The sequence below is a fragment of the Gossypium hirsutum genome, unplaced genomic scaffold (assembly GCF_007990345.1).
Source record: "Gossypium hirsutum isolate 1008001.06 unplaced genomic scaffold, Gossypium_hirsutum_v2.1 scaffold_1113, whole genome shotgun sequence".
NCBI lineage: Eukaryota > Viridiplantae > Streptophyta > Magnoliopsida > Malvales > Malvaceae > Gossypium > Gossypium hirsutum.
Window position 1 is genome coordinate 1 of NW_024403455.1, and position 12,454 is coordinate 12,454.

Here is a 12,454-nt window from a genome sequence, read left to right on the forward strand (position 1 = left end):
TTGTCTGTAAGTCCAACTTCCTCGCATCTTTGTCCAATATGTGAGCCAGACATCCCCAAATTCGTAAATGATTAAGATTTGGCTTCCTGCCATGCCACAATTCATATGGAGTTTCCTGTGCTGCCTTATTTGGCACATCATTCAGAATATAACAAGTTGTTTGTACTGTATATCCCTAAAAGAGATTGGCAACTTCGAATAACTTAGCATCAAAAGTACCATATCTAACAACGTTGCCACACCATTCTATTGTGGAGTGCCTGATGCGGTTAATTGGGATAGAATCTCATTCTCTATGAGGTACCCTAAGAACTCATCAAATAAATATTTCCCACATCGATCAAATCAAAGTGTCTTTATGGGTAAACCTAGTTGTTTCTTCACTTTCGTAGGAAACTCTTTGAATTTATCAAATGTTTCAGTTTTGCGGTGCATAAGGTATACATACCTATATCTGGAATAATGATCAATAAAGGTTACATAATACTTGTAACCTTCTCTTGTACTGACGATCATGGGGCCATATACGTCAATGTGCACAAGTTTTAGGGGTTTTACGGTCCTCGTTCCTTTTGCATTAAAAGATTACTTGGTTATCTTACCTTCCAAGCAAGATTCACATCGTGGAAGATCGATTTCTTTAAGTGAACTTAAGATGTCATCTTTCACAAGTCTAATGATTCTTTATTGGTTAATATGATCAAGTCTCAAATATCAAATGTACACTTCATTAGAGTGAGAAGTTTTAAGTCTTTTATTCGTTTTTTTAGTCTTAAGTAGTGTGTACATCTTTGGTTTGAGAAAATAAAGATTATTTAGCATTCATCCATTACAGATAAGATTGTGATTTCTAATATTACAATTTTATTATTAAAGTCACAGTCAAGTTGTACTTATATAACATGCAACTGATATTAGGTGTTTTTTTAAAACTTGGTACATAGAAACGTATTTTAAAATAATCTTCCTAAAATTATCAAAATAAAGATGTACATCTCTCACTACTTTAGCTACCACAATTGTCTCGGTTTCGGTCCATAACGATAGATTCTTATCTCTAAGATCTTTCGTCTCTTCGAACCCCTATAGAGAAACACAAACATGATTAATAGCTCTTGAATCAATGACTCGATGGTCTATTGAATCATTAACTAAACAAGCTTCTATCATAAAGAGTTTCATACATTTGCCTTTGGTGGTTAAATATTCCTTCCACCCTTTACAGTTCGCATTGTAGTGCATTTTCTTAGTGCAGAAAAAGCATTTAGACTTAGATAAGTCTTTTCGCTTTCTGGTTCTCTTCCTTTCCACTTTTGATGGCCTAGAGACTTTAGTTTTGTCTTTCTTAGTGTGATTTCCTTTCCCTTTTGAGGAAGAAGCAATAGTTATATTTGCTTTTACTTTTCGGACTAACTGACTGCCATTCAACATCAACTTATAGGGTGTAATTCTTTCATGAGTTTTGTAAGTATTAGGTTTTTATTGCCAATGTTATATGCGGCTTGAAAGCCAACAAAGTCATTGGGTAAGCTCTTGAACATTATCCCAATTTGAGTGTTCTGGTCCAAATTGACCTCATTTTTCGCATCCTCAGTAAAGTATCCATAAGAGTTATCATATGATTTTTTACCGAAGTACCAAGCTTTTGCTATGCATTTATCAAGCTATTTATGACAGACTGTTGAGCCAAGGTAGCTTGGCCTCCAAACACGTCTTTTAGCTTATCAAGAATCACTTTGGCATTTTTACAGCTCATCAATTGCTTATATAGGGTGTTGGTCACACTTGCCAGCATATAGCAACAAGCTATCTCATCAGACTCCTCCCAATATTTTTTTAGCCTCAACTTGAGTGGTTGGTATGCACTTATTATCAAGAATTGTTCTAAGTTTCTCATGGCTCAGGACAATTATCAAGTTCCTTTTCCGTTTCTTATAATTATTTTTGTTCAGTTTGTTTTCAGTGGGTATGTTCAATAAGGGAGTTGGTACCATTTTCGAACTGAAATTAAAATATTCATACATTAATATCTTTGTATTAAGTAATTATTTGAAAATATTTTGCAACGATAATTCTCACACCCATTGAATCAAACCACCGTGAGATGATCATGATCAACTAGTAATAACATGTATTTCCATCCAATTAGTACATGAACCTAATTCCTTAGGCATTCACATGTACTAATAATCGTGTAATGTTTAACCATCTTTCTAACTTAAGTAAATCTCTATGGAAAGTTACTTAACCAGAATATCTTAAGTGTATCTATCAACTTAACACCTATCGCATAATGCACCACAAATAAGTCATCGAGAAATAATCTCACCGAACAGCATGTTGTGGCTAATTATCCTCTTTGAAAATAGAACTTCTTGAAATATAATTTTTACAATTTACAATTTTATTTTTAATTTTTTTATTGAAATAACTTTTATTATATTTATTATGTTTATTAGAAAATAGAAAATTAAATTTGGAGCTGCTTGATTCATCTATTAGTGAATTTTAAAAGTCAACATGATGAAATACAAAAACTATTTCAACACTTAATTAATTTGTTTTAGGGTAAAGTACTAAAATAGTCACTTTTATTTGTCTCAAGTTACATTTTAGTCACTTATGTTTGAAATATTACGTTTTAGTCACTTACGTTATCGCGTTGTAATATTTACAGTGTAACGATAAACTGACATGACATGTTAAATCATCATTTCAAACAAAATTTTAGGTTAATTTATACAGTCGATCCCCATTTTTTTCTTTTCTGTTTTCTTAACTTTCTTTTTTTTCTTTATTTTTCATTCTCTTCTACTTCTCCCTCAGTTTTCCTCCATTTTCATTTCTTTTAACGTGATTTTTCTATGTTTTCCATTTGTTAAAACTAGTCTTTATACTTTTTTTTTGAACAATTTAATTTTTTTCGAATGAGGCGAGCTTGTGGACTAGTTTTAACAAATGAAAATTATAAAAATACTACGTTAAAGAAATGAAGAATGAAGGAAAACAGAGGGAGAAACAAAAGAGAATGAAAATAAATAAATAATAAATAAAAGAAAAGTTAAAGAATATAAAGAAATAATTAAATTGCTCAAAATAAAAAAATATATAAGGACCAATTGTATAATTTAATCTAATTTTTTGTTTGAAATGATAATTTAACGTGTCACATCAGCTTATTGTTACACCGTTAACGGCAATTAACGACTCGGTGACTAAAATGTTATAACATGACTTAAGTGACTAAATGTAATATTTCAAACATAAGTGACTAAAATGTAACTTGAAGCAAACGAAACTGACTATTTTAATAGTTTTTTCTTTGTTTTATTAATGCGAATTAAATGCGAATTAAGACGGAAATTTACTTAATTTAAGAGAGAGAAAAAAAAGAAAAGAAATTTATCGATTTTTTAGGCTTGATAAAATTCTAAATTATTACGCTTTTTTTAGATAAATATTTAAATTATTTTTTAATCGAATCAATACTTAAAATATAATTTTATAATTTTAAGAAATTGAATATTAAATAAAAATAAATTATTATTTAATACTACTCTCTCTTTCACTCTTCCCGCTTCCCCATCTTCATCTTCACCCTCCCCCTCCCTTCTCTCTCTTTGACCATCCAACTCTTTACTGGAACCCGAAAGGTCTCACCCTCGACAATCTCGAACACTGCCGAAAACATGACAAACCATTCGTCTGCTCCAAACAGTACCGTCCAGACAACCAACCAACACAAGGCGGTGTTTTACGACCACAACTGGTGGTAGAGACAAAAACGTGGTTTCCATGGCCACCACCTCAGTAGCTCCGATTCAAATAATATTTTTCTTGCAAAGGTTCCTTAGACTTGTTGTCGTTAACCAGATGACCGCTTTTACCTGGAACTTTTTTGCAGTGAGGTATGATGAAACTTAAGCGTTAAACATGCGTTTTATGTTTAATGGTACAAGATGTAGAAATTTCTTCCATGAATCATATTGGTGAGGGACCTTTTTTTATTTTTCTTCAAATAAATATGGAGACTGTAACTGCAGCCGTGTAAATAGGTCAGTTTGCAGGAGAGTTTGTGTACAACACTAATTTAATTGAGTTAAAAGGAAGAAGCTGCAGGAGAGAGAGACAAAGGAAGAGGGAAGGAAAATTTTCATTTTCATTGAATTAAAAATTTATCATTAGCTGAAAATTTTGTAATAGAGATAATGATTAATCCAATGAAAATATATTAAAACAACAATATAGTTTGAAGAGCAAGGCATCTGTTGAAATGTACAAATTAATTCTTCTCTTAAATGATGATGTAACACATTCATCTCAATGTTTAATTACTAATTTAATCGTTAAACTATAGTCAAAATATCGTTTTTAATTTTTTTAACAATAACTTTTAAAAGAATTATTTTATTTTATTTTATTTTTACAAATTTGGAAAAAAATTAAAAAAAAAACTAAATTTTTAAAATCATTAAATCTTGAAAGCAACTTTCTATTTCTTTTTACAAATCTGGAAATATAACCAAAAAAAAAAAATCCATCGTATCGCTTCATCTTCTTGGTTGTTCAACAGCTGTTTTAATCTTTTCATATTCTTTCACCTTCTCATGTAGCCAAAGTCTCCACGGAAAAAGGTTGAAACCGTCTTTTCATCAATCTTTTACTTGAAAATTCAAACGTGAAGTTTCTCCTTAAATTAAATCAAACATTAAAATGGCCCACCGCAGCCAATGATTTAATTTCTTTTTAATTTTAAAGTTATGAACATATTTCCTGGTGTAAATCATCAATCACGAGCATGCAATAGAAAACAGATCAAAGCCAACTTACAATATAAGCACAGGTTGGATTTTCAGGACACACCTCTTTTTTATTCACTTATTTCAACATCTTCATCCATTTAAGCTATTCCTATAATTTAAAAAGACTAGATCACAATGCCACCTACACCGGTTCCCAAGGATTTTTTTTTTTAACATTTAAAAAGATAATAACTGGTAATAAAGGTAGAACTAACATGGCCCTGTAAAGGGGCAGCAACAGCCAGCTTCAAGCAGACCAGCAACGAAGGCAACTGACAAAAAACGCGGCAACCGCCTCTATTTGGTTAAAACACCAGCCATATGCATCTTACAACAGATACGCACAACCACCACTTCACAGCATCAGTCACGTACAATTTTGCTACAACTCAAAATATTAGCAATAATAGGGTGCGATTAAATACACCGATGAAACCATTATACACAAGGTTATTTGGTTCAATTAAGCAGTTGCAAGGGTCAGATCAAGACATTACTCTCTTTTTTAGAACCTGCATCATACGTCCATCATACGCAGCATTTCACAGTTCAAATTTCCTTTTCTACCATCACCGCAACTTAACCTTGGTCTCAATTTTAGAAAAAGAGCAAATCAAGAGGGTAACCGCATAGAAATATCAGAAACCTAAAGGATGCAAGGCTTTCAAAAATCAAGACTCAACTACAGGTCTTACCAATTATAAATATCAGTTAAAAGTACTTAACAGATTGTCCTGCAATCAGCATACTGCTATAACCAGCATCACAATCACGATCATTCATCTACAGATACAAACAGCATCAACAGCCACAACATCAACATCATGTCCATTTGCCCAAGTCACTCTTTCCCCCGAACATTGCTATAAACCAACAGATAGTTTCAGATGAATCAGCATTCTTAGAAAAAAGGGAAACACAATAACTAAAAAGAAACACTGGAGTGGCTCCATGAAAAATTAATTTGGGAGACAAGCAACAAGGAGCCAACTATAAGATCTAAAGGGGGAACGGAAAGCAACCTAAAACAACCAGCTTACATCACAAATCTTTGGTGGTACTGAAACATCAAACTTGAAACTACATTAGTTCAGACTCCAAGATACTGCTTAAGTGATAGAGAAAGAAGGTTCAGGACAGTTAATTAAAACACCAAAAAACCAGTCCTACCATACTAGAGAACACAAGATATATAAATGTCCTCAACACCAACATAGCAACAAGATACGTGCTACTTAGAGTCTCCAGTAATTCATCCACAAGATTATTCCTACAAAATTCAAATGCAAAAGTAAACAGTTAAGGATTAGAACTGCTTTGCAAGGTAATTTTATGGTAAAAAGAAAAAAAAGATTAAACAGAAATGGGGAAGCGGAGAAGAATAAACTAGAAAGTGAAAAACTCACATCAACATCTGAGTTCCGAGGAGATGGACTACGAGAATCAGCAGGGTGGCCTCGTGGTGAAACACTTCGAGGACTTGGAGACCCTCCATCACGGCTGCGCCTGTAAGGACTTTCACCCCTTGGAGAAGAGGCCTTGCGTGGGGTAAGACTCCTACGAGGACTAGGGCTGCGGCGAGCAGGAGAGCACTGAAATAAAAATAAAGTATCACAACAACATAGCATAAAAGAAATTGGCATTCTAATCCAAGAGCAAAGTATAAAATACAAACCTCAGTGATCGACTGCTACTCCGCCGATCATCATCATAGCACCCTCTTCCTCGACCTTTAGAATAGTCAGGACTTGCACTACGACTCCTGCTGCGACGCCGATAGTCTCTGTCTTTCCCACGATATCGATCACGTTCATACCGGTCATAGCTCCTACTACGACTTCTTCTCCTATAACCCTATCTCTGGAATAATCATCCCGGTGCCTGAAGATATTGAATACAATGCAAACCAGTTTACTAGAATGAGACAATAAAGAATACAATTAATCCCTATATTTTGGCTATTCAAACAAGCTTAAAAGCATCACATATACAAACCAAGCAGGCTTCCCCTTTTAAAATCACATCAGATAAAAGAACATTACTTGAAAAATGCCAAGGTGAAAATGGGCAAAAACTAGTGTCTCCCGACATGTAGTTCAGGAACAAGAAGATAAACATTGAGTTAATGAATTAGCTCAGAGCTACCAGCATCTAGCACCATCATGTTCATGCTACCATAATCAAGACTGCTTTAGTTAGTAAGAAAAAGCAAACCATGTAAACCTTCACAGTTATCCCTTCATCAATGTCCCCCATGATTTATTCAAAAAGGTGGGGACAGACAGATAGAAAATGAAATTACAGTACAAAAATGTGAAAATCAAAAGTTGTCTATGCAAAAAAAAAAAGAGCAGTTAACACAACTTACCTTCTGCGTGGGCTGCGACTTCTTGACCTTGGAACTGGTTCAATAATCCTTCCTTTGTGACTGCAAAGAAATAGTACATCAGAGACCTTAGGAGTTAAGACTGAAATTACTAGAAATAGAGGTAAGCGTTCGATCGATCGAGTGAAAAATTTCGAGTTAATTGAGTTCACGAGTCCTATTTTATTATCCAATCAATTTAAAATTTTTTGAATTGAGTCGAGTCAAATCGAGTTAATCGAGTGAAATTGTTAAGAGTTAATTAGAAAAATTAAACATATCAAATAAAAATATTGTTACGAATAACTATTTCCATGTTAAAGCACATAATTTGAAACCATATATATTTGAAAAAAAATTCAAAGTAAAATCATAAAAAAATAAAATACTATGATAAGTTTAAATCATTAATTAGGCCACCAAAATTATTATTTTAGAAAATTTTTAAATTTTAACTTTTCTTTATATATTTTTTAGAATTTTTTAAAACTTTATATTTTTTAAATATAAAATTTGAAATTTTATAAATATTTTGAATGTTAATTTTATTTTGAATTTTTGAAAATTATTTTGAATTTTTGTTGAGAAGACCATTTGCTTATTTTCAAAGCTGACAGAGACCAAAAGGGTATTTACACCAATCTGTTATTCAATTATTCAGGTTATCGAATTGTGAATTCAATTGACTCGAACTCGAACTCAATCGAGTATTCAAGTGCTCGAATAATTCAAATATCTCATAGATTAATTAGAAATTTGAATTTTTTTTCGACTTTTTCAAATCGAATCGAATTTTGCTCACCCAAATATTAAAACCATATGAGAAAGGATATATATGGATAAGATGCATTAAAAGAATAGATAAGCTACTCACTGGAAGTAATTAGCTGATCACCACTACACAATACTTATGCAGTTGGACATTATCTGAGTAGAAGCCAAACAATAAGTATTTTCTTGTGATACGAAGTTAAAGCAGAACTAAATAATTTTTTTTCACAGCAATATAGACAATAAAATAAAACCAGAGATTGTGCACACAATTAAGCGAGCAACCAAACTGCTTTCCAACTTCCAAACAATCACTTGAAACAGTAATAAGTTACTAATACAATTAGTCAGCAAGTGGACATATTTCATGTTCAGCCGAACAAGATCGCTTTTTTGCTTCTGATAGTTAAACAATAATAAAAAATTTTGTCACCCAGCATATATCTTCTTACATCAGGCTCAAAAAATCAGTTAACAGTTAAAAGCAATTGAATAATAAAAGACAGCCAGCACAAACTTACATCCTTTCTGCATTAGGCCATATTTTCGCAATTGAACTGTTATCTCCCGACCATCAACGACTCTCCCTGCAATAAGAAGGGAAATTCCATATAATTGTAATGGTTATCCACACAATCAATACAATATCACAATCAATACAAAAAAAAGAAGTTGCTGGCAGGGTTACCATCGAGCCTATCCACAGCTTTTCTGTGCCTCATCCGCATACTTATATCGTACAAATGCAAAACCTCGAGAATCACCAGTCCTATAATCACAATAAAAATCGTTCTCTTATAAATTCATAAACACCACAGAAAGAACAAATACAAATCAAAAAAGAAAAACGAAGAACCTTCGATCTTTAGGGATAAAGATGTCAACGACTTTCCCGTACTTATCGAACAATGGAAAACAAATCATCAGCGGTCGTACCTAAACAAAATTCAAACAAAATCAAATGTTTTCCAGTTAAAAATTTATAAGCCAAATCGCAGCAAAGATGTTAAACGACGAGCCGCTAAAGAGAGAAGCTTACGGAATGTGATATTGAGGACGAGAAGAGAGTAGGTATCAGTGTGTCGGGGACCTGATCTTCCAAAGTGGACATTTTTTTTCTTCGCAATTGATGAGAAGAAGAAAAAATTGGGGGAAGACAGAGATCGAGAAATAGAAAGGTTTACGGTTAGGGTTTATATTTGTGGATGTGAAGGTAAAATCCACGAAAAAGTTTAGTTACATTTTTGTGTTAATTAAAATAAATAAATAAAATAAGGGTAATTACAAAGTAGTCCTTTTATTTGACTCAAGTTACATTTTGTCCTTATGTTTGAATGTTCGTTTTTAGTCACTATATTATTATTTGTTCGAAGTGACACCCTACAGCTAAGTCCGTACAACAGATTTTAGGTGTACTTAGATTTCTAATGGGTAAAATATTTTTAATTAAAAAATTAATAATTAAAATTTTTAGAACCTAACTTAACTGAAAAATGTTCATCTTCTCTTTTTAATTTTCTCGGTCTTTCTTTTTTTCATTTGCTGAAAACTATCAATATCAAAAAGCTTAATCAAATGACTTTTCGTTAAAGATGGTTTAATGGAGGGTTAGGTATGTTCTTTGCATTCCTCTACCTCTTTATTCAATTCCGAAAAAAAAAAGATTGATTTTTATTGTTAATAAACCATAATTAAATTCTTGATATTTCTTCGACTTTTTGAAATTTTTTGTGAAATATTTTTATTTTGCGTCGGTAGGACATCTAATGACTAAACTACATTTCAACTAAGTGACTAATAACGGTATAAAGGACTATTTTTTAAATTACTAAAATAAAAGATTTCGAGAATGGTCGAAGTCGGGATATTTTTATGTGATTTGGAGTTGGCGTTTAATTACAACTTTGCCACCGCGTTTGTGTTTTATTATCTTTTTCACAGGTATTCTAGAGTCCAACTTTTTATCGGATTTCGTTTTTTCTAATATTATAATTATTATAGCATTTAATTTCATTGTTATCACTATTTTATATTAATTATTAATCAAAAGACCTATTAATCTAAATTTTGAGAAAATTTATTTAATAATTGATCAATTTTAAATATTTAGTTAAAATTACTTTTTAATATTTCTAATTTTAATTGAGTAAGTAAAATTGGTCTCTTTAAAATTTGAAGCAATTTATTAATCCCTTTCAATTTCAAAGTGAGAATTAAGAACAATTATTATAGCGTTAAACTTTTTCTGTCGATTGTACACAATTTCTTGGTATAATAAAATTTAGCTCTTAAAGCTTCACCATTCTGTTAATTGGTGGTGATTTAACAAATTTGACCTATAACATTTATGTAAATGTGTAAATGTTGAGGCTAAATCTATTGATTTTTTAGATTCTAGACAAAATTAATAAAACATGTAAATATCAAGAGCTAAATTTGTTGTTATGCCAATCAAGTTTATATACAATCGACTGAAAACAATAATGTCGCAATTAATTACCATTGGTTACTTACTCTCAAAATTGGCGGGATTATAGTGCTCCGGTTTTTTAAAGGAATTAATATACTCAATTTTAAAATTAAAAAAGATAGAAGAGTTCGTTTTACTAATATTTTATTTAAATTTAATGGATTGTTTAGATCCTTTGATGAGTCTAATTTGAGTTAGAGTTTAAAAATTTACATAACAATATAATTTGGGCCATAAACACTTTTAAACTAAAGTATGCTGATTTACTTTTTTTTTTTAGGCCTAATGGAAAATTTAATCTTTAAAACTTATATATATTTATCAATTTGATCTAGTTAGATTTGTCCCTTAACAATTTTTGCTTGGTTGAGGGTTGAGACTTCGACAATGGCCCCGCCACGGAGCATTTGGGCAAGCCCCCACCTTGATAGAGAAGGTGATTTTCTTGGCGTTGGTTATGGACGTGCTGTTGTAGGCTATTACTGCTCCGTCTTTTGCCATGGCTGCTAAATGCTTGTGGAAATGCTTGTGAGGGTGGGAGCCTGAGAGGAAATAAAAGAGGGGTAGCCGTTGGTGGTTTGCTAGTTTGAGAAGCTTCGGTGAACAGTCATAACTGATTCAAGAATTTTACTTGGTTTAGGTTATGGAATTTGTTCTGATATATTATCTTCTGGGTCGTTAATAAATCTTGAAAAAGAGCAACAGAAATTATAATATTTTTATTGATTTTTTACAGACTTAAAATTTATAATATTTTATAATTTGTTAGTAAATTCTAATATTTTTATAAAACTATATCTTTAGTAATTTTTATAATATTTTTCCTAAAAGCTTAATTGTTTTTTTTTTAGGGTTTTGTTTTACCCTTACGCTATAAAATTAGTCATTATTTTAATCAAATTTAGTTAAAAAAATAGTCGAAGGATAAAAACATTGAGAATTATACTATTATTTAAGTACTTTTATTAAATTTATGTCATTTTTTAACCGTGTCACCAATTCAATTATAAAATTAAAAAATAATTCTTTCTTTTAAAAGTATATTTACTATAATTATGATGCTTTTTTTCTTTTCATATTTTTATAATCTTTAAATAAAAGTTTAATTTATAATTTGACTCTAAAAATATACTCATTTTAATGTGTTCATGTTATAATTTTTAGTTCATTTTATTAACATAAACGCCACATGTCTTTCTTTTATAAAAATATATAAAATCTTAAAAAATCTAAGAAATTGAAAAAAATAACTAAATATTTTTATCAAATAAATCAAAAATCATTTCGGCAATTCTTAATTTTTATCTTCTTCTTGAACATCAAAATTCTTCTCTGATAAAATTTCAACCTCATTTGGGTGATTCTTCACTATCAAATCCTTCTCCTTCATCACCCTAGCACCAAAAAATAAAAAACCACTAATTCCATTAAATAATTATATGTTTTTAAGTCAAAAAAAAATCTAGGCTACAGTTCGTAGAAGATGAGAGTATAATTTAGTTTTCCATATGCTTTATTTTTGTCAAATCCTCAATTGCTAGGGCTAGCTAACACCCGTTTGTTGTTGAAACAAGAAAACCAGAAAAGGAAAAAACAACAAAGAGAAAAAAAGCCATCTGATTTGAGTTTTCAAGCTCAGTGGGCTCCAAGTCTTTGTTTGAGAATCTGAACGGTGAAAAGAAAGACACTAGGGAGGAAGGTTAATACTGAAATCCTGAACCATCCAACAATCGACGCCGGAGATCAGAGCGTCGGAACTTCGTAAGTAAATTAGGTAAATTCATGGTTTTTGTTGGGTTTTCGTGAGAAAATAAAGTGGATATTGAGTAGAGGAGAGAAAGGGGAAGAGTTTGATGATGATATTGATTGGACAAATTAGTATCATTAAAGAAGTGGTTCGTTAACACTATTAAATATAACATTTCATTGAAAATTTTCTTATATAAATAGTGATATTTTCTACTTTTTAACGGAAATGTTATTATTAAATGAGTAATCATTTAAATTGATTTTTTTAACACTTCATTATAAATTTCGATATATGTG

The 12,454-nt window shown here is 31.3% G+C and overlaps 1 long non-coding RNA gene and 1 pseudogene across 1 annotated transcript; both read right to left on the minus strand.

Annotated features, from left to right (window-relative positions):
- Positions 1 to 4,849: 4,849 nt before the first annotated feature.
- On the minus strand, positions 4,850 to 6,394 carry LOC107898924 (uncharacterized). Its single transcript, XR_005925157.1, has 2 exons — positions 6,209 to 6,394; positions 4,850 to 6,072 (listed from the first exon to the last, which is right to left on the minus strand). It is a non-coding gene; the product is annotated as an uncharacterized lncRNA (long non-coding RNA).
- A 26-nt stretch (positions 6,395 to 6,420) lies between these two features.
- LOC121227595 (serine/arginine-rich splicing factor SC35-like) lies at positions 6,421 to 8,629 on the minus strand (annotated as a pseudogene).
- Positions 8,630 to 12,454: the final 3,825 nt, after the last annotated feature.